This window comes from Canis aureus, chromosome 27 (genome assembly GCF_053574225.1).
Source record: "Canis aureus isolate CA01 chromosome 27, VMU_Caureus_v.1.0, whole genome shotgun sequence".
NCBI classification, from domain to species: domain Eukaryota; kingdom Metazoa; phylum Chordata; class Mammalia; order Carnivora; family Canidae; genus Canis; species Canis aureus.
This window is the reverse complement of record NC_135637.1, coordinates 15,315,526-15,338,712: the sequence shown is the minus strand read 5'-3', so window position 1 is coordinate 15,338,712 and position 23,187 is coordinate 15,315,526. Positions and strand designations below refer to the sequence as shown.

General features: G+C 47.0%; 2 long non-coding RNA genes across 2 annotated transcripts in view; one reads left to right on the top strand and one right to left on the bottom strand.

Moving 5' to 3' along the window:
• The window catches only part of LOC144299909 (uncharacterized), a 383,693-nt gene that overhangs the window by 348,302 nt on the left and 12,204 nt on the right, over window positions 1-23,187 (bottom strand). The gene's annotated exons all lie outside the window — the stretch shown is intronic.
• Window positions 12,623-15,155, top strand: LOC144299906 (uncharacterized). Its single transcript, XR_013366543.1, has 2 exons — window positions 12,623-12,921; window positions 13,240-15,155. It is a non-coding gene; the product is annotated as an uncharacterized LOC144299906 (long non-coding RNA).

The window sequence follows — 23,187 nt, the reverse complement described above, 5'->3', positions numbered from 1 at the left end:
AGGAGCCCTCCTAGCTGGTCTACTGCTTCCGTCTTTTTGTCTTGGAGTCTGTTTTCTCCTTGCCCTGCAGCTAAGAGGGGATCATTAAAAAGGTAAGACAGCCCGGGGCACCTGCCTGACTCAGGTCAATATCTCAGGGTCCAGGGATCCAGCCCAGATCAGGCTCCTTGCTCAGTGAGGAGTCTGCTTCTGCCCCTCCTCCCCCTCCCCCCTGCTCGTGCTCGCGCGCTCTCTCTCTCTCAAATAAATAAAATAAAATAAAATAAAATAAAATAAAAAAAGGTAAGATAGTCAAAAGCTAGAATCTGCCCTGGTGAAATCAGCAAGAGAAAGGACAAATTGTGGTATGTCCATACAAAAAAATGCATACAAGTTATAGCACGTATAAATCTCAAATGCCCTGTGCCGAGTGAAAGAAGCCTTACCCAAACAGTTCTGGAATACGCAACAGGAACAAGTGTGAAAAATCAGAACAGCGGTTCCCTGGAGGCAGGGCAAAGGGAAAAGAATGTGTAGATAATGTTCTCTACCTTGATAGGGGTGTGGGTGGCACAAGTATGTCAAAAATTCGTCCAAATTCAAAGAATGATACAATTTGTGCATTTTGCTGTGTGTAAATTTTCTCTTTAAAAAAAAATCCATAAACAAATATTGAGCTCCAGGATAGTGATATGCATGCCAAAGGGTTTGGGGGTGAAGTAACTGATCCTTGCAATATACTTTGAAACGCAACAAAACAATAGGATGAGTTGATGGCTGGGTAGAGGGGCAAATAAATGAGCAGTGTAGTAAAGCAACTAGAACAGAGTGTTGAGTGTAGAATCCACCGGGTTGCTGTATGGATGTTTTATACACATTTTTTTTTCACCTTTTCTATAGGCATGAAATTTTTCATGATAAAATTTTGGTGTGTGGGGGGGGCTGGGTGGGGGGAAGCAGGATAGAAAAGGATATAGGTCACTCCTTAAAATAGCTTCCGCTTTCATTCAGATGGAAAGCTAAGCCCTTTCAAGGTCATTGGGATCTGGGCCATCCGTTCCCATTTCTCCAAATTCATCTCCTGCCACCTTTTGAATAGTATCCTTCTCGGTGGCAATCGGACCCTCTCGGCCATAGTACTTCCAGCCACCAAAGCCTCCTTGCTCTGCCTCAAACATCCGTACCATGTTCTGGCCTCAGCCTTCACATTCTCTGTTCCGTCTGCCTGGAACACTGTTCCCCTATATCTCACAAGTTTGATTCCCTGACTTCTACAGATCTCTGCCCCAATGCCATCTCTTTACTACTCTATATAAGATAGCACTCCCCACCTCCCAGTGTCCCTAGCCCCTTGCTTGTTTTAGGTGGTCTGGTTTCTAGCACCCACTGATCGAATATTCAGTTGTTTCCTGTCTATTCCTCCTCACAGCAACTAAGCACCTTGGCGGTTTCCTTGTGTTGTGTTAGCACCTGGAATGGCTCCTGGAAGGAGACAGCACTCAGTCGAGGGCTTGGTAAGTGCCTGGCCCTGCGCTAAGCCATTTTCTTCTATTGTCTGGTTTCATCCTCCCAAGAAGACGATTGCTATTTTTACAAATGAGAAAAATCATAGCCTAGGAAGATTAAGTAATTTATCCACTGGCAAGTGTCAAGACTGGGAGAATCCAACCCAGATCTTTTGGTGCCAAAATTCAGAATGTTTCCATTTTGCCAGAGGGCAGAAAGGGTCCAGAAGAGGGAGCCAGATGGGGAAGGATGTGTCAGACGCTCACCAAAGCTGCCCTAACTGCAGATGTAAAGACCCAAGTGCCAGCAGATCTGGAAGCATCAGACTCTCAATCATAAAACTTCCAATGACACCTGGTGTCCCCTGTCCCCAGTTTATAAGGGTCCAATGGACTGACCAATGTTACTGGGCTTCCAACTTAATTAGCACTTCTATATCATGGTCTGTGTTCATCAATTGCCTTTCAGTGCAAAAATCATCTTAAGCTCCTCATCCAATATCCTTCTCTGTTTCCCCTTATACACGGGCTGTATATATACTGACCTTAACACAGAGAGTTTTTTAGTGAACAGATCACAGTTCTCATCCAGAAACGTGAATGCCCATTGTGCAATATTCTTCTAAGTGCTCAAAAGGTTAGTTTTCTCCGTAAATAAATCGTTCATATCTGACAATGAGGCTCATATATGGAAAAAAAAAAGTCAAAATGTTTGCAATTATTCATAGATGATCAGTCAGTGAACAGGCATTCGAGGAGCAAGGGACATCTCAACGGTCCCCACACCTACGTTCTGAGCACCTCCTATGTGCATTGTACCAGGCAATAGGGGACCAGGAGGGAGGTGAGGAGTGTAGTAAGTTGCCTGCAGGGTTCGATCACCTCCTGTGTGACCCTGGCCAAGTTATTTGAACACACTGAAACTCAGTTGCCTCATCTGAAAAGTGGAGATAATTATACCTTCGTGAAAATGTTATCACTGTGAGGAACGCAAGAGACAATCTACATAAAGGGACCTAACATAGTGGCCAGGACCCAAGAGCTCGGGAAAAAGATGCTAGTTGCGTGCCTGCATCTCTCTCCCCTGTGACCCTCACTGCAAGGGGACCCTCAGACATGCCTGGGTAATTCTGACTTCTAAGCAGACTGGGTAAGTGCTCTGAGCAAGAAACTGACCACAAACTGTTTAGTCTTATGTTTAGGGATACTTACAAAGGAGATATTTTTAGCTCCTCCATTACAGATGCCAAAGCCAAAGTTCAGAGAAAATAAGTAACTTGGCCAAGATACTACCATTTCTAAATTTCAGAAGTCTCCTAGTTCTTATTGGTCTCCTAGTAGAGATGGAGTCCCATTGGGGAAATCCGGGAAGGCTACTTGGAGAAGGTGGTAGTCTTAAAGAGTCTATCTTCACTGCATGAACATCTGTTTCCTCTCATACCAAACTTGGCATCCCACTAGGAATCTGCATCCTGGATTCCGTAACCCACAGCTTCATGACTTTCTTCCCAGCTTTGGCTTTAGCCAAAGTGGGCACCAATCAGCAAAGATTCCCCTTCCCTTCTTCTAAACACAAGTAAACCATTCAGATTCACGAGGACGTCTATCCAACACCACCCATCCCCTTCTCAGAATGTCCCCACATCTAAAGAGATTTGAGAAAGATCCCTCTCAAAGACTCTTTGAGAACCACCCCCCCACACCCCCTCCCATGCCCCACACACAACCCCCCCACCCCCACCCCAACTGGTCATGTCAGACTTCCTTTTTGTCACTTGGTGACAGGATTTTAAAAGGGTCAGGGGCGGGGCGAGGGGAAGAATTCAGCCAATCCTAAGATAGCGTCCTCAGGATGGATGACCTACCACGCTATCATGAAAAATATGTGTGTTCCGGCTATTTACAATTACCTGTTTGTTTGGGAAAGATTTCTTCTCTTCCTTCCACGTCTCCTAGCTGTGTATGCGGTGAAAAGGATGGGGCTGGGTGTGTAAGACTTTTTTTTTTTTTTTTTTTTTCCCTCGGCTGTGTTTATCCACCCAAGAAAGTATTTTAAGTACTTTGTTTCCATTATGCTATTCTGAGCCCATTACTTGGTGGGGTGATTAAAGATTGCTTTTGGCAAGAGAAGAGAAGACAAAGTGTTTGTTACTTCCATGACTGTTAGCCTTTTCCAGGCAGTCTTCAAAGGGAAAAACATAAACACATGGCATACAAAATACATATTGGCTTCGTAATGGGAGCCCTGGAGAATGTCTGGCCCTTCACCTTTGCCTGGAATCTGAGTAGCTGGGACAGAAGGCCTGAGAAGGACTCTTTCTAAGGCATCTTGGAGGCTCTTGATCTCTGGGCTCTTCTCTTCTTCATCTGTGTGTTCATTGATCCTTTTGCTTGGCTGGGGTCTTCCTGCAAGCTTCCCTACTACCCTTCCACCGGTATTTGGACAAGACAGGTGAGCTGTCTACTTTCACGAGGCTCAGGTCTAGTGCGATCCACAGATGTTAACCAAGGATGCTGCAGTGTGTTTCTGAGCAGTGATGAGTCGTAAGGTCGAGAAGAACAGGACGTGTCACGCACGGGTAGGGGAATAGGAAATCTGACTTTTTCTCGGGGTCAGGGAGAACGGGGAGGACTTGGGGAGTCAGGGAGGACTTCCCCGGATGTACAAATCGGAAACACAAGCAGACGCTGGGGAGGAAGGGGTCTTCTAGGCAAAAGCTGCCAGGAGAGAACAGGGTTTAGTCAAAGAAGGGAAAGAAATGGTGGTGGCGGGAACCCAGAGAACAAGGTCTGGGTTCGATGCTAGGGCCTCCCCACCCCGAGTATAACCACATAGTAGGTGTTAACTACAACCTAGTGGAAGTTAGGAGTGAAAGGCGTAAATGTCACCACTTACACAGGCAAATCCCTGCCTTAACGGCTTGGTGGCCCTTGGGCAAGACCTTTCACTGCTGTAGGTCTCCATTTCTTCATCTGTCAAATGGGTGTCATGAGTCCTCCCCCACGGGGCCTGTGCTACATGGCTGGAACTCAATAAACGTTAGCTTCCTTTTTCCTTCCCAATTATCTTTAATGAGTTCAACTTCCCTTGTTTCACTTAGCATCTTGGCAGACTTGCACGAAGCCAGAAAGCCCCATCATGGTCTCTGATCCATCGCTGGGAGGAATGAATGCCTCCGACCTGTCGGTCCCCTCAGCCAGAGGACCTCACTGCCCTGCAAGGTTGCTGCAATCATTCATCCCCCATCCCACCAGTTCAGATGGAGTCCCTTTGAAGTCAGCAGCTATCTCTCGCCTGGATCTCCAGGACATTAGCATCTCCCTGGGCTATCTCCCAGACTATTGTGACAAGCAGATGGGATAAAGGGTGGGTGAGGTCTCAGAAGCTCGTAAAAGCCCAGGATTCCTGTTCCCCCTCCCTCGGCTGGGGAGGAAACCTGCACCGGTCTAGATAGGGTTACAAGTTGTACAGATGCATTTTCCCTGAACTCATATAACTCAACAGCCTCTCAGATTCAAAATGGCACCAACAAGTTCAGGCATGTCCAGGGCACTTAAATTGTCTGGGAATCTCTCTCTTCTGGAGCCAAGTGGGCAGCTTCAGAAACTCCAACTTCTCAGGCAGAGCAAAAGCCCTGGCTGGTGCAGCCCATGTGCCTCCTCTGCTCCGAGGCGTCCTGAGTGCCGGCACCAGGCCTGGTGCTTTTCAACACCCCTCTCCATCTGGGGGTCCCCACAATTCTGTGAGCAAGGGAGGAACCCTCCCATGTTTCCAGATTTCATCAACTGAGAAGTTCAGTAATTTGCCCAAAGTCTCAGGAAGTGCAAGGGCAGAAGTCCTGATTGTGAACACCCTCAGCTCTTTGCTCTTTCATGGTGCCTTGAAGAAGGTCTCTTCCCTCCACTCCAAGAGTCAGATTACCTGGCACCTGAGGAGGCATTGTAGGGATGCTCAGGGCCAGTGGGGGCTTCCACGTTGGGGGTCTTTGCTCTAAATGCTGAATTTGGATTTCTGGATACTCCCAGGCTACCAACAGTTCACTGATATCTTCCATCCTTCTATGGAGTCCTCTTTTTTTTTTTTTAATATTTTTATTTATTTATTCATGAGAGACCCACAGAGAGACAGAGACACAGGCAGAGGGAGAAGCAGGCTCCATGCAAGGAGCCAGATGTGGGACTCGATCCTGGGTCTCCAGGATCACACCCTGAGCCAAAGGCAGACGCTCAACCGCTGGGCCACTCAGGTTGTCCCTGGAGTCTTCTTCTGATCCCGATTGCCCTGCTAACCTCACCAGAGCTCTAGAAGGTACAATCACAATCATCGTAATTGTCACCATTGATTAAGCTCTTGCTAAGCACTTGCCACTGAGCCGAGCAATATGTATTTCCTCACATAATGAGTTTAAGGATGCTACACAGAATGGCCATCGGCAGCAGCGTCCCCATTTCACAGAGCAGGAAACTGAGGTTCACAGAGGGAAAATCGTCACTCAAGACCACAAGCTAGCACATGGCAGGGTCAAAGCTGAGGTTCAGTCTGGCTGACCCCAAGCTCTCAGCCATCCACCCACTGACTGGGTCTGTCTCCACACTTTGGCAAAAGTCTTTGCCCAAGAAGATGGCACCCAAATCCAGTAAAATCCTGCCCTGCCAAACCCTGAGGCCCAAGCCAGGTTTGCACATCCCTCTCCACCTCCACCTGCCAGGGCTCAGTGTCCCCACCTGTAGAATAGGGAACCACACTAAGTGAGCCCCTAGGTCCAGCTCAAATCCTGATGAGTGCAAATCAACACAGAAGCAGAAGTTTCCAGTCTAGATCTCATCCCAGTTGTCTATCCTCCTTAGAGCATGTCTCTCTTCATGTGGGAACCGGGTGAGGATTTCAACAGATTCACCCTATTTCTCTTGCTGACTTCCAAGGGGCAAAAGAAAAAGAAGTCACACGTGGGCCCCTTGACTCTTATGAAGGTCCTCGTGTGTAACAGACACTATGCTATGGGACACAGTGTTGAACAGAGAGGCAAGGTCCCTGCCATGTGCCATCTGCCATCTTGGAGCTTTCTTTCTAGTTGGCAGAATGGGGAGAAGGGAGGAGATACTGAGAAAAGACATAGGAGATTTTCTGAGGTACATAAAACAAGCTAAAAGGCTGAGAAATGGTGGAAGGGCCACCTCTTCTGATGTGATGACCAGCCAAGGTCTTTCTGAGAAGAGGACATTTGTGGGAAGACTTGCTCATGGAAATCACCAGATGAAGGACAGGAAGAGCATCCAGGCAGAGGGAACAGCAAAGGAGCACCCGTGCTTCAAGGTCAGAAGAAAAGTCACATGGCTGAGAGGGACAGAACCCAGGGGAGAAAAATGCAAGACGAGGTCAGAGGATGGCAGGAGCCAGATCACAGAGGATGCTATAGGTCACAGGACAGCTGGATTTTATTTTAGAACCATGGAAAGCCACTGAGGAAATCTTAAGAACTTTTTTCACTATCTTACAAAAGCAAATGATTTTAAGAAAGCCACACTCTTCCAAAGTGGCCACACCATTCTGTGTTCCCACCTGCAGTGTATGGGTGTTTCAGCTGCTTCACATCCCTGTCCACCCTTGGACTGGTGATGCTTTTTAATTTTAGCCATTGTGGTGGGTGAATAGTGGTATCTCGGTATGGTTTTCATATTTATCTTCCCAATGACTATTAATGTTGAATGCTTTCTAGTGAACTTTTTGACAGCTCACATGTCTTCTTTTGTGAAGTGTTTGTTAAAATATTTTGCCTGTTTTTAGGTCGCATCATCTGTCTTCTTATTCATGAGTTATAGGACTTCTTTCAATCTTCTGGATACATAGGGACACCTGAGTAGTTCAGTGGCTGAGCGTCTGCCTTCGGCTCAGGTCATGATCCCAAGGTCCTGGGATCAAGTCCCACATCAGGCTCCCCACAGGGAGCCTGCTTCTCCCTCTTTCTATGTCTCTGCCACTTTCTGTGTCTTTCATGAATAAAATCTTTAAAAAAAAATTATTCTGGATACACGTTCTTTGTCAGATCAATGACTTACAGATATTTTCTCCCAGACTATGGCTTGCCTTTTCATTTTCTCAACAGGGTCTTTCTTCCTTCTTTTTTTTTCTTTCCTTCCTTCTTTTTTTCTGAGATCCTATTTTTATTATTTTCTCTTTTTTAAGTTTTTATTTTAATTCCAGTTAGTTAACATACAGTGTTATATTCGTTTCAGGTGTACGATATACTGATTCAACACTTCCATGCATCACCCTTCTCAACAGGATCTTTCAAAGAGAAGTATTAAAGTCCTAACAAGGCCCCATTTATCACTTATTTGTATTTTATGATTTATATGCTTTCTGTGTCTTAAGAAATCTCTGCTTTATCCAATGTCACAAAGATTTCCTAGTGTACTTTCTTCTAGAAAGTACATAGTTATAACTCTTAGGTTTAGTTTTATTTTACGTCATTTACATTAAAGACTTACAAATACACTTGCCATCTGTCTTGGCAATTCTGCTCTTAGATATCTACCCAAGAAAAAAAATCGTATGTCTGCAAAGTCTTACACTTGAATGTTCATATCTGCCATATTCACAATAGGCAAAAACTGAGAATAACCCAAATGACCATCCACAGGTGAATGGATATACTATTGTGCACCCATGTAATGAAATTCTACTTATCAGTAAAAAGGAACCCACCATCAATCCATGCAATAATGTGGATATATCTCAAAAACATGATGCCGAGCAAAAGAACCTGGACATAAAGAGAGTTCACACTGGATGGTGCCACTAATTAAAACTCTAGAAATGACCAAGCTCATCTACAGATATAGAAAGCAAATCAGTGGTTGCACAGGACCAGACTGTATAGATGGAGGCAGACAGGTGATGGGAAGGGCAGGAGGGAACTCTGTGTTGAAGAATGATCTAGGTCTTGATTGTGTTGGTGGTTACACAGATGCACACATTTATCAAAACTCATTGAACCATATTTCAGTGGGTATATTTAGTTTTATATAAATTATAAATTATGCCTCAACAGAATGGACTTGAAAAAATTCTTAAAGAGCAAAATAGAAGCTAGTGAAGAATGTGTCCAGGATGGGGATAAGGAGGAGAGTTAGACCACTGAGTCATCTAGACAGGAGATGAAGGTAGCTGGATCCAAGGCAAGGAAGCTGGTAGTTGTATTTGCTGTTGTGATTATTATTCTTATGTCATTGTTGTTGCTTTCCTGCCTTGTTCTTCCATGAGCCAGGAGCAGCCTCTCATCTGTCAATGAGTGCATCATTTCCCTTCTCCATCGCCTACATTTTTCTCTTCTGGGTCATCCCTCAAGGTTATCACAGGCTGGACATTGCCAACAGCTGACGCACACACTCAGGAAACCGTGTCACGGTCAAGGTAACTCTAAGAGCACCGTGATGCCACCCCCAGGCTCCCAGGCCCCTACTCTCCTTTCCAGAAGTCCTCCTAGAGTTCAGGCCTGATTCATTGACAGCAGCTGATGCTATCTGAGAGTGACTTCCCTCTTAGGGGACTAAAGTGTCCTCGGGCTTCTGCAGGGGAGTACCACAAACTGAGGGGGACCCAAAACAGCCAAAATGTATTCTTGCACAGTCCTGGAGACAAGGAGTCAGAAATCAAGGTGTCGACAGGAGAGGTGGCTCCTTTTTGGAAGCAGTGAGGGAAAATTTGTTCCGTGCCTCTCTTAGCTTCTGGTGGTTGCTGGCACCTTGGCACTCCTTGGCTTTGTAGCTGCATCACTGTATCTCTGACTCTGCTTCCCCCACAGTGTTTTCCTCCCTGTGGGTGTCTGTGCTCAGTTCTCTCTTCTCATGAGGACACCAATCATTGGATGAGGGCCCACCCCAATCCAGTATGACCTCATCTTGACTCCATTATATCTGCAAAGATCCTACTTCCAAATCAGGTCACATTCACAGGTATCTATCTGGGTTAGCACTTTAGCAGATCTTTTTGAGGGAAGTGATTCAACCTAGCACAGAAATCTTATTTTCCTCTAACATCAAGTAACACAGTGCAGAAGGAAGCTCCAAGGGGAAGAGAGTGGGATTGGGACCTTGGATTAGGAATCATGAAGAGCTGGGTTCAAATCCTGAGTATGCCCCTGACATGCTGTACAGTGCTACTCAACCTCTTACCTCTCTCTGGGACCTGATTTCACCATGTTGATTCCTGGCTGAATCACCAGACTCTTGGGAAGTAATGGATATGGTTAGCATTTATCGAGCACCTATAGTGTACCGTGCTAAGCACTGTACACATCTCATTTCATTGAAACCTCACAATGACTGTAGGGGCAGATGACTTCATACAAATGATGAAATGGAGGCCTAGAAACCTCGGTAATTGGAGTCCCGCACATCCAGTCAATCCGCAAATACCTCTCGATGGTCTGCTCCACTCTGCTTATTTTCTACTACAAGCTGTCATTATTTCTTACTTGGATTCAGAAATGGCCTCCAATATCACCTTCACCCCAAATCTAGCCTGAAGCCAGAAAGACATTTTTTTTGCTAATGAAACTCCCTTGCAGAAAACTCCTCAATGGCTCATACCCTCAGAAAAAAAAACCCTGAGGGGATCCCTGGGTGGTTCAGTGGTTTGGCGCCTGCCTTCGGCCCACAGCATGATCCTGAGGTCCTAGGATCGAATCCCACATCGGGCTCCCTGCATGGACCCTGCTTCTCTCTCTACCTCTCTGCATCTCTCATGAATAAATAAATAAAATATTTAAAAAAAAGAAAAAGAAAAAGAAAAAAAGCCTGAATTCCCCTGGCAAGGCCAACCACCCTACATGATCTGAGCCCAGCCAAGGTCCATCCTCCTCTCTCCCTGCTCCCTTCCCCCAGGATGATATCTGCTCATCCTTCAAAATCCAGCTTAGGTGCTACTTCCTCCAGGAAATCTTTGCCTGCCCCTTAGGTATGAGTCAGGTCACCCAACTCAGTTCTCTGAAAACACTCTATATCATCATAACACAAAGTTTTTGTTGCCTTGTCTGTTAACAAGACAGCCTTGTTAACTTGTCCATCTCTCCCTGATAAAAGGGATATGCACAGGGCCTGGGTGGTTCATACTTGTCAAATATCAAATGCTATATTTGGCAAATTTGACATGTCAATGTCAAAGGTCATATTTGTCAGATGCCACACAACTACTAGTACATGGAGGAAAGATGGGATTAGAAGCCACTGCTGGCAGGCTCCAGAATTTGTGTTCTACTATCCCACACAGATATTGGAGAAGACACAAGAGTCTATTTGGATTAGCAGGCCCCAGAGAGAGTAGGCCCAAATGTACAAGAACCTGAAATGACAAACATACCTCCCCTTTCTTTCCCACATCCATGGCAGACATTGCTAATGGATCACAGCACTCCTTCTCACTGATCTCAGGCTCAGGAGAGCCCCAGCCAGTCTCTACCAGTTGATCCAAAGCAGCATCTGACATGAAGTCTATTTGCCCATGTGATCCGTTGTCCAATATCTTCATTTGGCAGGCAAGGAAAATAGGCTAGAGAGAGAGCTGGCTTTCTCAATACCATGCACAAGTCCATGCGAAGGCAGGGATAGGATCTCCCCCTTTCCCCGCTCGGTGCTGTCCTGGCCTCTAAAGATCAGCTCCTCATGCTGTGTCATCTACCTACCCTCTGGACATCTTGAGAAAAAAGCATTCCCATGAAATTGGGGCCAGGTGTCTCACACAAGGCTGTGAGGGCAAAAAAACTGGGGATGGACCAAGAGACTGTCTTTCCTTTTCTTAAGTTGCCCAGAGGTAACTCTGGAACTCTACCTCTTTCCTGTGCCTCTAACCAGCCACCTGCCTGGCATGTGCTCATCACCACCACAGGAATCCAGCACATGGGTACTGGCTGCAAACTCCTAGAGATAAGCAGAATTTCCATACTGTAAAATGGAAGCCCTTCCAGGACATGCACAAAGGCCCATTTTTCTCAAAACCAATTTTTTTAGGAGCACCGGGATGGTTCAGTTGGTTAAGCATCTGCCTTCGGCTCAGGTCATGATCGGAGTCCTGGGATCGAACCCGCCTTTGTGGGGGCGAGGGGTCCCTGTTCAGTGGGGAGTCTACTTCTACCTCTCCCTCTGCCCCTCCCCACAACTCATGCTTGTGTACACTGTCTCTCAAATAAATAAAATCTTAAATTTTTTTTTTTTTAATTTTAGAGAAGGGGGATCCCTGGGTGGCTCAGCAGTTTAGCGTCTACCTTTAGCCCAGGGTGTGATCTTGGAGTCCTGGGATCAAGTCCCACAGTGGGCTTCCAGCATGGAGCCTGCTTCTCCCTCTGCCTGTGTCTCTGCCTCTCTCTCTCTCTCTCTCTCTCTCTCTGTCTCTCATGAATAACTAAATAAAATAAATAAATAAATAAACTTTAGAGAGCATAGTTACAAAGATGAAAGCAGAATCCCCGTATACCCTTCACCCAGTTTCCCCTAACATTCTCATCTTGGGTGACCACAGGACCTTGCTCAAGGCTAAGAAATCAACACTGGTACAATACTATTAACTAAACTCCAGCTTTTATTCCAATTTCACCCATTTTTCTGTTCTAGGATCCAATCCAGAATACCCTGTTGCCTGGAGCTCTTTCCCTCTCTGATAAATACCTTCCCTGGATTTCTCCCTTTTTGCTGGTAGCTAATTCCCTGTCACTCAGAAACGGATGTTTGCTTGCTGTTTTACTCTGCTCAGATTCACGGTACAGATTATAGTTTGGGGGAAGATTTGCCCAATGATTTCTAATATTGTAAACAATCCTTCTTCAACATGTTCATTTTTCCTCTTTTCTTTTTTAAAGTCTAGTTCACATCATCAAAATGGCCACTGGCACTTCCTGAAATATTTGGCAGAGCATTTTACTGTATTTCTTTAAAAAAAAAAAAAAAAAAAAAGTTCTGTTTTTTGTGTGTGTGTGTTTTTTTTTTTTTAGCCATGCCCCCCCCCCCCAAACTTCGTTTGTTCTTTTATGACTAAGGATATTTATCTCCTGCCTGCTTTAGAAGTTTATGGGCTGCTTTTCCTTTGAATTCCAGGCCAAGGTCAGTAGCCTTTGGGTTGTGATGTCACAGTGTGTTACCTTGGTTACCACTATGACATCATTGGGCAAACCTGGGGGTTTGGTGGGGTATGGGGAGGTCTATGAAACAATCTCTTTCATCTGCAGCCCATGAGGAAACTGCCACTGCTTTTGGAAAAAAGGTTTGGAGAAGTTGTACAAAGCTAAAGAGAAGAATTAATAAGATTTACTGCCCACCCTCCCAAACGCCACAGACCCCTAAAAGTCAGGCCACAATCAAAGGCTGCAGACTTCTGAAGGGAAGAAGCCAAAGGAACAAATGCATTCCGAGAAACCAGAACACCATGTTTGCAAAAAGACCATCAGTAAGCCACAAGAAGAAACACTCACGCATGCACGCACATGCGCACGCGCACACATTGACCCTATCAACCAAACTGTCCCTAAATGGAATGTATTTCACGAGGTGTCCCTCGGTCTTTAATCTAATCTAATCTGTCTCTCCCTCAGCATAAAAGCAAAAGTAAAGAGGAATTACAAGCTAGGAATGTTTGGTTTAAAGGCTTTTTAATAAAAAAAGGAGAAAAGAAAAAAAATACAAAAGCAGAGTGAACACTCAGTTTTCATGCCATTAAAACAGCATCTTGAAAAATGTTAATCTTTTTTCTTTTTTTTTTTCTTAGGGTCAGGGGAAGGGGAAAAAAAGAATGTGTTTTTATTGTGAACATGTGTCAAGAGGACTCCGCCACATAAACTCGGTACCCACAATAAGTATATTTGTGTCGTAATTAATGTGAGATCAGAGGAGCAAGTTTTGCCAAAAGGCCGTTGTCAACATGGGATCTGTGATGTGGGTCAGGCATCCTGCTTTCCAAACGCGGTGTCCGCTGCGCTCATAGTAATGAAGCGTTTTGTCATCTAACGACCAAGCCAGCAAGAGTGACTCCCAGACGGGATTATACCTAAAACACAGTTTCCAAATGTTCCTTCTTGGCAAATCTTTTAAGGAAACTCTATGCAAAAGGAATGTCAAGACATCTGTAATTAGATCTTAGAGAAAAGGATGGAAGACTGGGGGCCGGTTTATATTTTGTCTCTCCGAGACCCCGTGGAATTCCCGGTCCTGGCTGTCAAGGGCCTTCTCCATCACGTGGCCCTGGGTCATCGATCTTCGTGTTCCCTCTTCTGCCAGGGTCTCCAGTAACACTCTGGCGGTGCCAAGTCCCCCTTGGAAAGTTCACTGCAGCAGCTGTGAAGGCAGGAACAGTGAGCGGCCTCCCAACGGTCGTGGGCCAGGCCCGTGCTTAGAGCTCGGTGAGATGTCGTTTCTGGAGCTTTCGGCTTTGTTATGGGCCTGGAGGTCTTATTAAGAAAGCAGAGTGGAGCAGGTCTGTGGGCCCCACAATCCCGTTTCAGAAGACTTCTGTGTTGCAGGGAAAACTGAAGCAGGAAGAGGAAGCCAACCAGGTCCCTCCCAAGATCATTTTAACTTTTCGGAGGGGCCCCCGGAGAAGGGCCTGCATAGTGGGGTGCGTGTCCACATCCCGCGCTGATGTGGGAAATGGGATTGAGTTTGCTTTCTGTATCGGCTCATGAGTGAACATGCTTCTGCACGCCTGTGGGTCTTTCCATGTGTTTGCAAGCAGGTCACGCCTCTCTGTGCATGTGATGGGGGGTGCTGCCTCTGAGCCTGTGGCTATGGGCTTTGCACACGCATGGGGGCATTCATAACTTGATGTACATGCATGAAAGAGACACTGCAAAATATTCCGCAATTCACAGTACATTACACTTTCTTTTTCTCTTTTTCAACCAACAGGCTATCTGCAGACCTCTCAGCTCTCTGTCACCCAAATACGATCTTAGGGTGTTTGCAAAACAAAACACATCGTAAATCTCAAGAAGGGCTAGAACCTGGAGACTTTTAAAAAGAGAGAAAGGAGAGAGCGGGAAGGGGGGGAAGGGAGGTGGCCAAGAGGGGCACTGTGATGCAGTCTCTGCCCTGTAATGAAGCACTTCCCCATGATTCCAACCTAGAAGCAATTTTCTCTTGGCACTAGGTGGGATCGATCCCAGTGTTTAGGGTTTCTTCTCTCTCTCCATCCCTCCCCTTCGCCACGCTAACAGTGAAGAACAGATGTGCCCCACTTTATAAATGCTGACCAGCTGGGGAGGCTGCAGCAGCGTCTACACAGCTTTTCCCAAATGCTGATGCCTGAGGAGGCCTCTGGGAGGAAGACTGGGGGTCTCTCAGACACATCTTGTGGCCTGCTTGCTTCCAGAAACTTCCTTGGGGTTCCCTGAAAGGGGAGCACTAAAAAAGTAAATAAATAAAACAGAGAATACCTAGAGCCTTTGCTTTGGGCATCCGGCAGCTACACTGATGTTCATAAAGACCCGAAATGCCAGACAGGCATTAATCCAGGCCCTCTGGACTGAGATGGGGCTGATGCGGGTGATAAGGATTCAGGACAGAGGCCTAAGGCCCGGCCTTGCCCTTAAATAAGTGTAAAGAGGCAAACTCTGATTATTGCACATGATGATTACTTTTTTCCCCTTCCAAGAGATTAAAAGGGCCATTTGTTTTCCTAAGTCTCAACCTGGCTTATCGGTCCATTTCGTGGGTCAGTTTGCAGTGTGTGCACTCTGAAGGACTGCCTGGAGAACACAAACACAAAGGCAGGAAACTCGATTCAACGCAGGCCTGGTGACATCTCTGGGTGTGTGTGTGTGTGTGTGTGTGTGTGCGCACGCACGCACGCATGTGTATGTTTGTACAGAGGCTGACAACGTGTTCTCCTCAATCAGATCACTGCTCAGTAGACTTATTGTTTCTGCAGCTTTAGAAACAGCTGGAGGGATTGTATAAGAATCGCTTAAATAAAGCTGCTCATAAACCGTCCACTCCAGGGTTTGGGATGGAGATCAAATCTGCGCAATTGGGACTTTTTTTTTTTTTTTAAGACACTCTTCTCTGATTCTCCAAATGTGTTCATTTAATATTTGTTTCCGCCCCAACACACACACAACTTCTAATATGGGTGTAAAATACATAGAGAAAAGCACACGCAGCATAAATTTACCCAGCACCTAGATGTAAAAAAAGAAAAAAAGGCAATATCCCAGAGGCCTCACAGTGCTGCTCGGCAATCTCTGTGTGTCCCCCTTCCCCAAAGGGCAGCCACCATTCTGTTCAGCTCTGCCTGTTTTTGTACTTTATATAAATGGACTCATGTAGTATCACACATTAGTATCTGGCTGCTTCTGTACAAAAATAAGTGTGTGAGAGTCTCCGGTGTTGCTCCGTACATTTGCAGATCACTGGTTTTCAGCCAGGGGGGTGGATCTCACGTCCCCAGGGGACTTTGGGCAGTGTCCAGAGACGTTTTTTGGTTGTTACTCACAACAGGGGTGCCTTGGTGAATCCAAGTCGGGGATGTTGCTCCATGGCCTACAATGCACAGGGCAACCCTATCTAGCAGGGAATCAAGTGGCCCAGGACATCCATGGTGCTGTGCTGAGCTGGAAAACCCAAGCCGGGATCAATTGTTCTCCTGGCTGTGCTTTGATTCCTCTGAAACACCATTTTTAGAGCTTCCTGGATACTCACACAGGCACAGCAAAGTTAGCCTAAACCAAACTTCAAGTTCAAAGCTTTGACTCAGAGGCAAGTTTATTGACCTCTAGTTTTTATCGCCCAGGTGGGGGCAGGGAAGGTAGTGGAGGGAGGGGGGAGACGGGGTGGAGACAAGCAGGAAAACAAAAGGGGGCACAGAAGAGGGGAGGTCCCTAAAGATTTCTTAATCTTGTCTGGTGACGAATTCAACCCCAGAAGGTCCTAGCAAGCCACCCATGCTTCTTTGGCAAGCAGAGGAAGGAAATGACAGGGGGAGAAAAAAAATCTCTCTTATGAACAGAGCCACACCGATGCGCACAGACATAAACAGACAACCACACAAGTCCAAACATATACCCCCCACGGCTCTGAACACACACGCACGCGCGCACACACACACGCACATACACACTCACCACCAGGCCCACGCTTGGACAGAGGACAAAAGAAAGACCAATGTTATGCTTAAAGAGACTTCTGTCCAAATCTGGCTACTTAAACAGTTAAGATGACTCTGGTCATGAAAATCCAGCCAAGGCAGGGACCCCAGCCTCGGTCACCGCTGTATACATATAACATACGCATATGGTCCTTGGGCCTCGGCCAGAGGCTCAACCTTAGCACTACTGCTATTTTGAAGCAGACCATTCTTTGTGGCAGGGGCTGTCCTGTGCATTGTGGGATGTGGGCCAGCATCCCGGGCCTCTATAAACTAGATGCACCCCCCTGTTGTGACAACTGAAATCATTTCTAGATATTGCCCAGTGTCCCACGGGGACATTGTCTGCAGTCCAGAACGCCGGTCTAGCCCAGTGTTGGGCTCAGAGAAGTGGTCCCTGAATGAAATACTGGTTGACGGAACGGGTGAGCCCCTCACATGCTTTCCCAAAATTAAATGGACACTCTGGGAGACTCATCTGATTTCTCTCTTCTTTGGCATCTGCCTAGACCAACAAAACACAGACAGAGATGGCCCCAGGCTCCCTCCCTATACTAGGGATCCCGGGGCTCCGAGGCCCAGGCCTGGGCCAAGTCGCAAGGGGTTCTGCAGGGACAGGGGGGCCGTCACTGCCATCATGACAGGCCTTGAAGAAGTGGCCCCCAGAGAGACGCCTATGCCACATGTGCTCTGCTGCCTGATTGAGGGACATTAATGCACTTTTCCGGACCCTGATTGAGTTTTAATTGTGTTTGGAACATTGTGCTCCCCACACACCAGCTGACTTTGCTGCCATGTTCAGAGTTGTGTTCATCTCTCCCTCCCCTCTTTTCTCTGTGGGGGGCAGGGCGGTGTGTGTGTGGGGGTTCTGAACCAGAAAGTGCTGCTGCAGGGTTATCCACACACCAGTGGGGGCTGACTGGATGCCCCACATCTCCTGGGGGGACGCGTGGGTCTGCGGACAGGCTGGGAAGTGAGATTTCAGACCTCCTTAGGTTTAGGCTTGGTGTCCACTGTTTGTACATGGAAGACAGTGCTTAAAGGTCATACATTCATTCAGCAAACACCCTCTGAAGGTCAGCACACACCATGCAATGAGGTCGGAAAGATAAAACACTGGCCTGTTTCTCGCCTTCAAGCAGCAAGAGAAAGAACAAGAGTGACAGTTGTCCCTCTTACTCAGCACCAGGCACTGCTTGTTTCCACTTTGCAAATATCCACTCAGTGAATCTTCAAAATAACCCTCTGAGGTGGATCCTTTTATTACTCTCAACTTACAAGCAAGGAAATTGAAGCTTACTTAGGTAAAGTAACCTGGCCAGGGTGACGTGATTCTTATGTGACAGAGCCGGGGCTTGAACCAGAGCGGTGGCCAGCTGTGCGTCTCAATCAGGAGCAATTTGGGCCCCTAGAGGACACTGGGCAACGTCTGGAGACATTGGTGCTTGTCACCAGCTGGGGATGGGGAGCTCATGGCATCACAAAATGGTCATCGTGAACCTAGATCCGGTTCCAAGCTGCAGAGCCACAGCACACCTGACCATAGACACTCCCTCAATGGCTTCACATGTCACCCAGCTCATGATCTGTGGGACTGCAGGGTATAGAAAACCCTCCCAAGAAAAACTGCACTGTTGTCCAGTTCAAAACTGTCCTATGACATGTAGTCAAAAGCAGAATCTTGGAGAGGCAGGAGGTTGATGCTCTTGGGAAAGGGACCCCAAATCAAGATGTAGCAGGTACAGGCCACCAAAGAAATGCCTCCTAGAAGAATCTAACTCAGGCCAATCTTTGCCAGCCCAGCACCTTCCAGACCTGTGAAATGACTAGGATTTAAGATGTGCTAGTGCCCTCCCTCAATTGAGTTTAATGGGCAGCCTCCTGGAAGCCGGGAATTCGGCACTGTGGAGCCCAGCACCAAATCCATTGTCATAGGAACAGTACTTCTGATGAGCCAGCATTTTACGGACTAGAAAGCAACTTGAGGGGATCCCTGGGTGGCTCAGCGGTTTAGCGCCTGCCTTTGGCCCAGGGCGTGATCCTGGAGACCCGGGATCGAGTCCCACGTCGGGCTCCCGGTGCCTATGTCTCTGCCTCTCTCTCTCTCTGTGTGTGTGACTATCATAAATAAATTTAAAAATTAAAAAAAAAAAGAAAAAAAGAAAGCAACTTGACAGAAATGTCAAACGTTAAGTGCAAAGCTCAGTCCAGCATGGCAGAGTCTGGATGTGTCTCCCAAACCCAGAGCCCAGACCCAAATGGGAAGAGTTAGGGGCAGGGTCTGAAGATGGTAAGAGACAGGTGAGACACAGGAAGTCAGAGCAAACAGGGTAGGGGGTCGGGGGGTGGAGACGATGCCCCCAAACAGTTCCAGCTGTTGATAAAAACGTTTGCGATGCTATGACTACACCATGGGTTAACTGATCCAAACACCCATTCCCAACGTCCTTTCCCCTCCTGCCTTCTAAAATAAAAAAGAAAGAAAAGATTCCCTTTCCCTGCCTCTTGGCAGCTAGAGTAAGCCATATGGCACAGTTTGGCCCCATAAAATGTATGCAGAAGTCTGTTGGGAAGAGAGTTTTGATTTCTTATCAAAGAGGAAGCTTCAGAAGAAAGCCTTTTGGTGCCAGTCTTTTCTCCTTCCTGCCTTAATGCTGATGTGATGTCTGGAGCAGAAGCAGCTATCTTTGGACATGAGGAAGACAAGCACAAGAATAAAATGTCAAAATGCCAAGGTGGAGGGACAACCAAGAAAGCTGGGATCTTGACAATCTGGTTGGGCGGCTGGGTCAATTTCACCAGCAGCCCACCTCTGACTATACTCAGTGTGTGAGACAAATGAACCTTTCATTGTTTAAACTACCTTCAGCTGGGCTTGCACCTAATACAGTTCTTCTTAGCAGATTCTTGTCTTTCTCTACAGAGTTGTTGACAGGAGTGGATCACCTTTGCCTGATGAGCTGTAGGCGAGACACAAATCCCACCTGATAAAGTGTTGGCAACACATCGTCTGAGGAGGACTTTATGAACATGGCAAACAACCTAAACTGTCCAACCGCAGGGGATGTATTAGCTAACCCGTAGTGCATCCTGATAATGGAATCCCCAACTCTGTACCCACCCCCCGAGAAATAATGATGTAGAGACAAATTCGATGACATGCTATGTCATTAAGATTTTTTGAAAGCAGGTTAGCAAACAATAGGGAAAGAGCTATCTAGAAAGAAGTTCACTGCTAAGTAAATGGGGGTTGCAATTTGGATTTTTGTTGTTACTGTTCTTGTTGACCATTATTTAAATATTTTACAGTGGGCATATATAATTTTTGCAAATGAAAAGAGTCATGTGCAATATGCAATATGATCTTATTGTCACTTAAAATGCATTTACTATACACTGAAGACTGGAAAGATACACGGGAAAATATGAATAGTTAGCCCCATGTGGTGGGATTACAGGTGATTTTCATTTTCTTCTTTTTCCTTATCTGCCTTTTCTACGTTTTCCGATAATGAATATATATGACCTGTTTAATTTTTCAAGTTCTGTTTTTGAAGAGCTGCTCATCTCATTATGTTTGCCAAAGCCTCAAAACCTCCACTGGGAAATATTTTTAATCCAATCAAGATCTTCTTGTCCTGGCAACAAACTCAGGGACTGTGCGCTGTGATGTTAAGTAAGTATCTGGGAGGATGTGAAATTAGGAGACAGTTGAGTCCCCCATTTCTGGTCATTGTCAACTTTATGAAGCTGGCAGCCTAAAGGACTCCCTAAACTTCTTAATCCAACCTGTTGGTGTTGCCTTTAAACCCCAAAGCAAAAGAGAGAGTGATAAGAGGGAAATCCCACCTTCTGATACCAGAGATAAGAAATTCTCCTTCTCTTCTCCTTGCAGATAAATCATGCTGACCCACCCTCTGTGGAACCTCTTGGAAGAAGAACCATAAAAATATGGCAGGCCAAAGCATTTGCAGGATGATGGGATGACGCAAGGACAGAAAAATATACGATCAATTTAGCAGAGGTGGCTGTCAGTCTGGGGGCCCTCCAGAGTTCAAGCATGCCCATAAAAGAACTCAACAACCCAATGACTCCCCTGGGAGAAAGAGATCTCCCTCCAAATCCAGCCTGTCACCTAACATCGGTGAGCAGGCATGTCCTGGGGGAGCAGCAATTGGTTTAACGGTGTCTGAAGGAGCCGGGGATGGCAGGAGAAAGGCCAGGAGTGGACAGAGGGGTCTTCTCTAGTGATTTAGGGCTCCGGGTCTTCCAAAACAAAGTCCCCCTGGTGCCCCAGGGGTCCTGGAAAAGTCAGCCCAGAAAGGGACAAGCATGGAAAACAAAACTCCCCGGGTTGGGGTCGGGGAGAATGTGAGGGTCCAGTTGCTGCTGTCTCATAGAACTAACACACAGGCCTCGAACATGCGTGACCTCTGGTTCACATCAGCGCCGCTGATCAAAAGGAAGCAACTCACCCCACCCCGCCCAGGCCTCCTCGTCCGGGGAGGATTCAAAGCTACTGGCCCCGTGGCTGGTGTGGCTTCCATTAACCCAGAGGCTGGTGTTGCGGACTTCTCGAAAAGTTGAATATCAAACACAATGAATCACGAGAAACCAAGAGTGCAGGCCAGCCCAGTGACCTTTAAAGGAAGATAATATTACTCAAAACGAACATAGTTGTGGAACCGTTAAGATAAACAGGACTGGTGCAAGTGCCCTTCCATTCTGACTGCGGAAAACCGTCTAGAGAGTCTTGGGAGGTGGGCCGGCTCTCCTCACCCCCTTCCCCTGCTTCCTCCAGCCTCTACCTGCCTAGGGAGGCACCGATCTTTCATCCTTTCCTAGAGAACCCCGGCAAGGATGGTGCCACACTGGGGGTGGGGACCGCAAGTGCTTGGGAGAACATTGTCCGTAATGAGTTCCTCGTCTGCCCAGGTATTTACAGCTTGGAGACCAAGGAAATGTTCATCTTGGTTTCCTGCGTGCTGCTCCGGGCACAAGTAACTATCAATATCCCGTCCCTGGCACCCACCATGGTTCTGAAATATAATAGGCAACCGAAAAGAGCACATGCGTGTGCGTGTGTGTGTGTGTGTGTGTGTGTGCATGCACATGAATTCCCATCTCTCTCTCTCTCTCTTTTTTTTTTTTTAATATTCAGCTTCTGCATTGCCCAAAGTTTTGCATGGAAATAGATACAGGGTATTTTGAGATCTAGACGGAATCCTCACTTCAAGAGCTCAGATCGGTTTCAGGCAGTGCCTGGGTTCAGCGAGAGGCCAGTCTAGCCAGAAACGTAAACCAATTCCAGCCAGGGCTAGGTGAATACTCACCAGACAGACGTATTGGCCCCTCGTAGACTCTGCTCAAACGCACACACCGGAGCACGCACCTCGCATGCACACACACACACAGAGCACGCGCACACACACATGCACGCACACATTCATTTTGTGCTTAGCTGTCATAAAACTGAAGACACTTATATGAGGGTGAAAGGTCAGGACGGGGGGAGACATTATTTTCTGTTATTAATTACACCTTATCCATTCTACATGTGCTGCACTCTTCTTAGATAAAGTTACAGTTCTATTTTATTAGGAAGCCTCCGGGATTGTGTAAAGGGGGATTTTGGACTGAGACAAAGGAAATCGCAGTTGGGGGAAGGGGCTCATTTGTTCTCCTGCTCAGAAGCAGAGCCAGTCTCCTTCTAGGGCCACTTCCCGGACTAAATCTGCACATTCTTGGAATAGCTCACTCTGCAAATGCTAAATGAACCTGGTCCCCAAATCAGCCCAGCCCTGAGTGCGCTAGGCTGTGGGTTTCCTGAAGGAAAGGAGAAAGAGGCGAAGGGGAGAGGGAGGGTGGGGTGAACAGGCCAGCCAGACTGCTGCTGGGTTCAAAGACAGAGAGGAGGCTAGCCAGGGCGGGGGTGGGGCGGGCCAGGGGACCTGAAAGTTCAAGTCCACGTCCGGGTCATCCTTGCCTGTCCTGCAACTGAGCAGCCACTGGGTATGGGTGGGGGGAGGTGAGGGGGGGATTTTTCATTGAGTGGGAACGAGCGCTGAGGATGGAGTGCTGGGTGGGTAGGCAGATGGAGGACCTGGCAGGAGGGACCCTTGGCCCCTTCACCCAAATGGAGGAGGAAACTGGAATAATCCACCATAGGAAGGAAGGAAGCAGAACTCCAGGGAAGTGACAAAATGACAAGATAAGAAGGAGGCAGTCTCACTCCCAGGATGAGATGAGGGAACCCCCCCCCCCACCGCCGGAAAAGACCCAGCAGGACAAAGCCTGGATTTAAACCTCGGCTCCCCCTGTCTCGTTGGGCAAGGCTCTTGTTCTACCCAAGCCTCAGTTTCCCCCATGCGGAAAGCAGGAGAAATAACATCAACAGTGGCCCCACCACCACAGCCACGGGAGCAGCGTTTACAGGAGCATCAGGAGAGCGCGTCCTCCTGTGATGCTGTAAGATAACATAATGGGAAGCGCATCGGAGCCATGAATCACGGTGCAGATATAATTTATTGATATTAATATGATCTGCCCTGTCCTTCCCCAGCCCCCCCACACTGC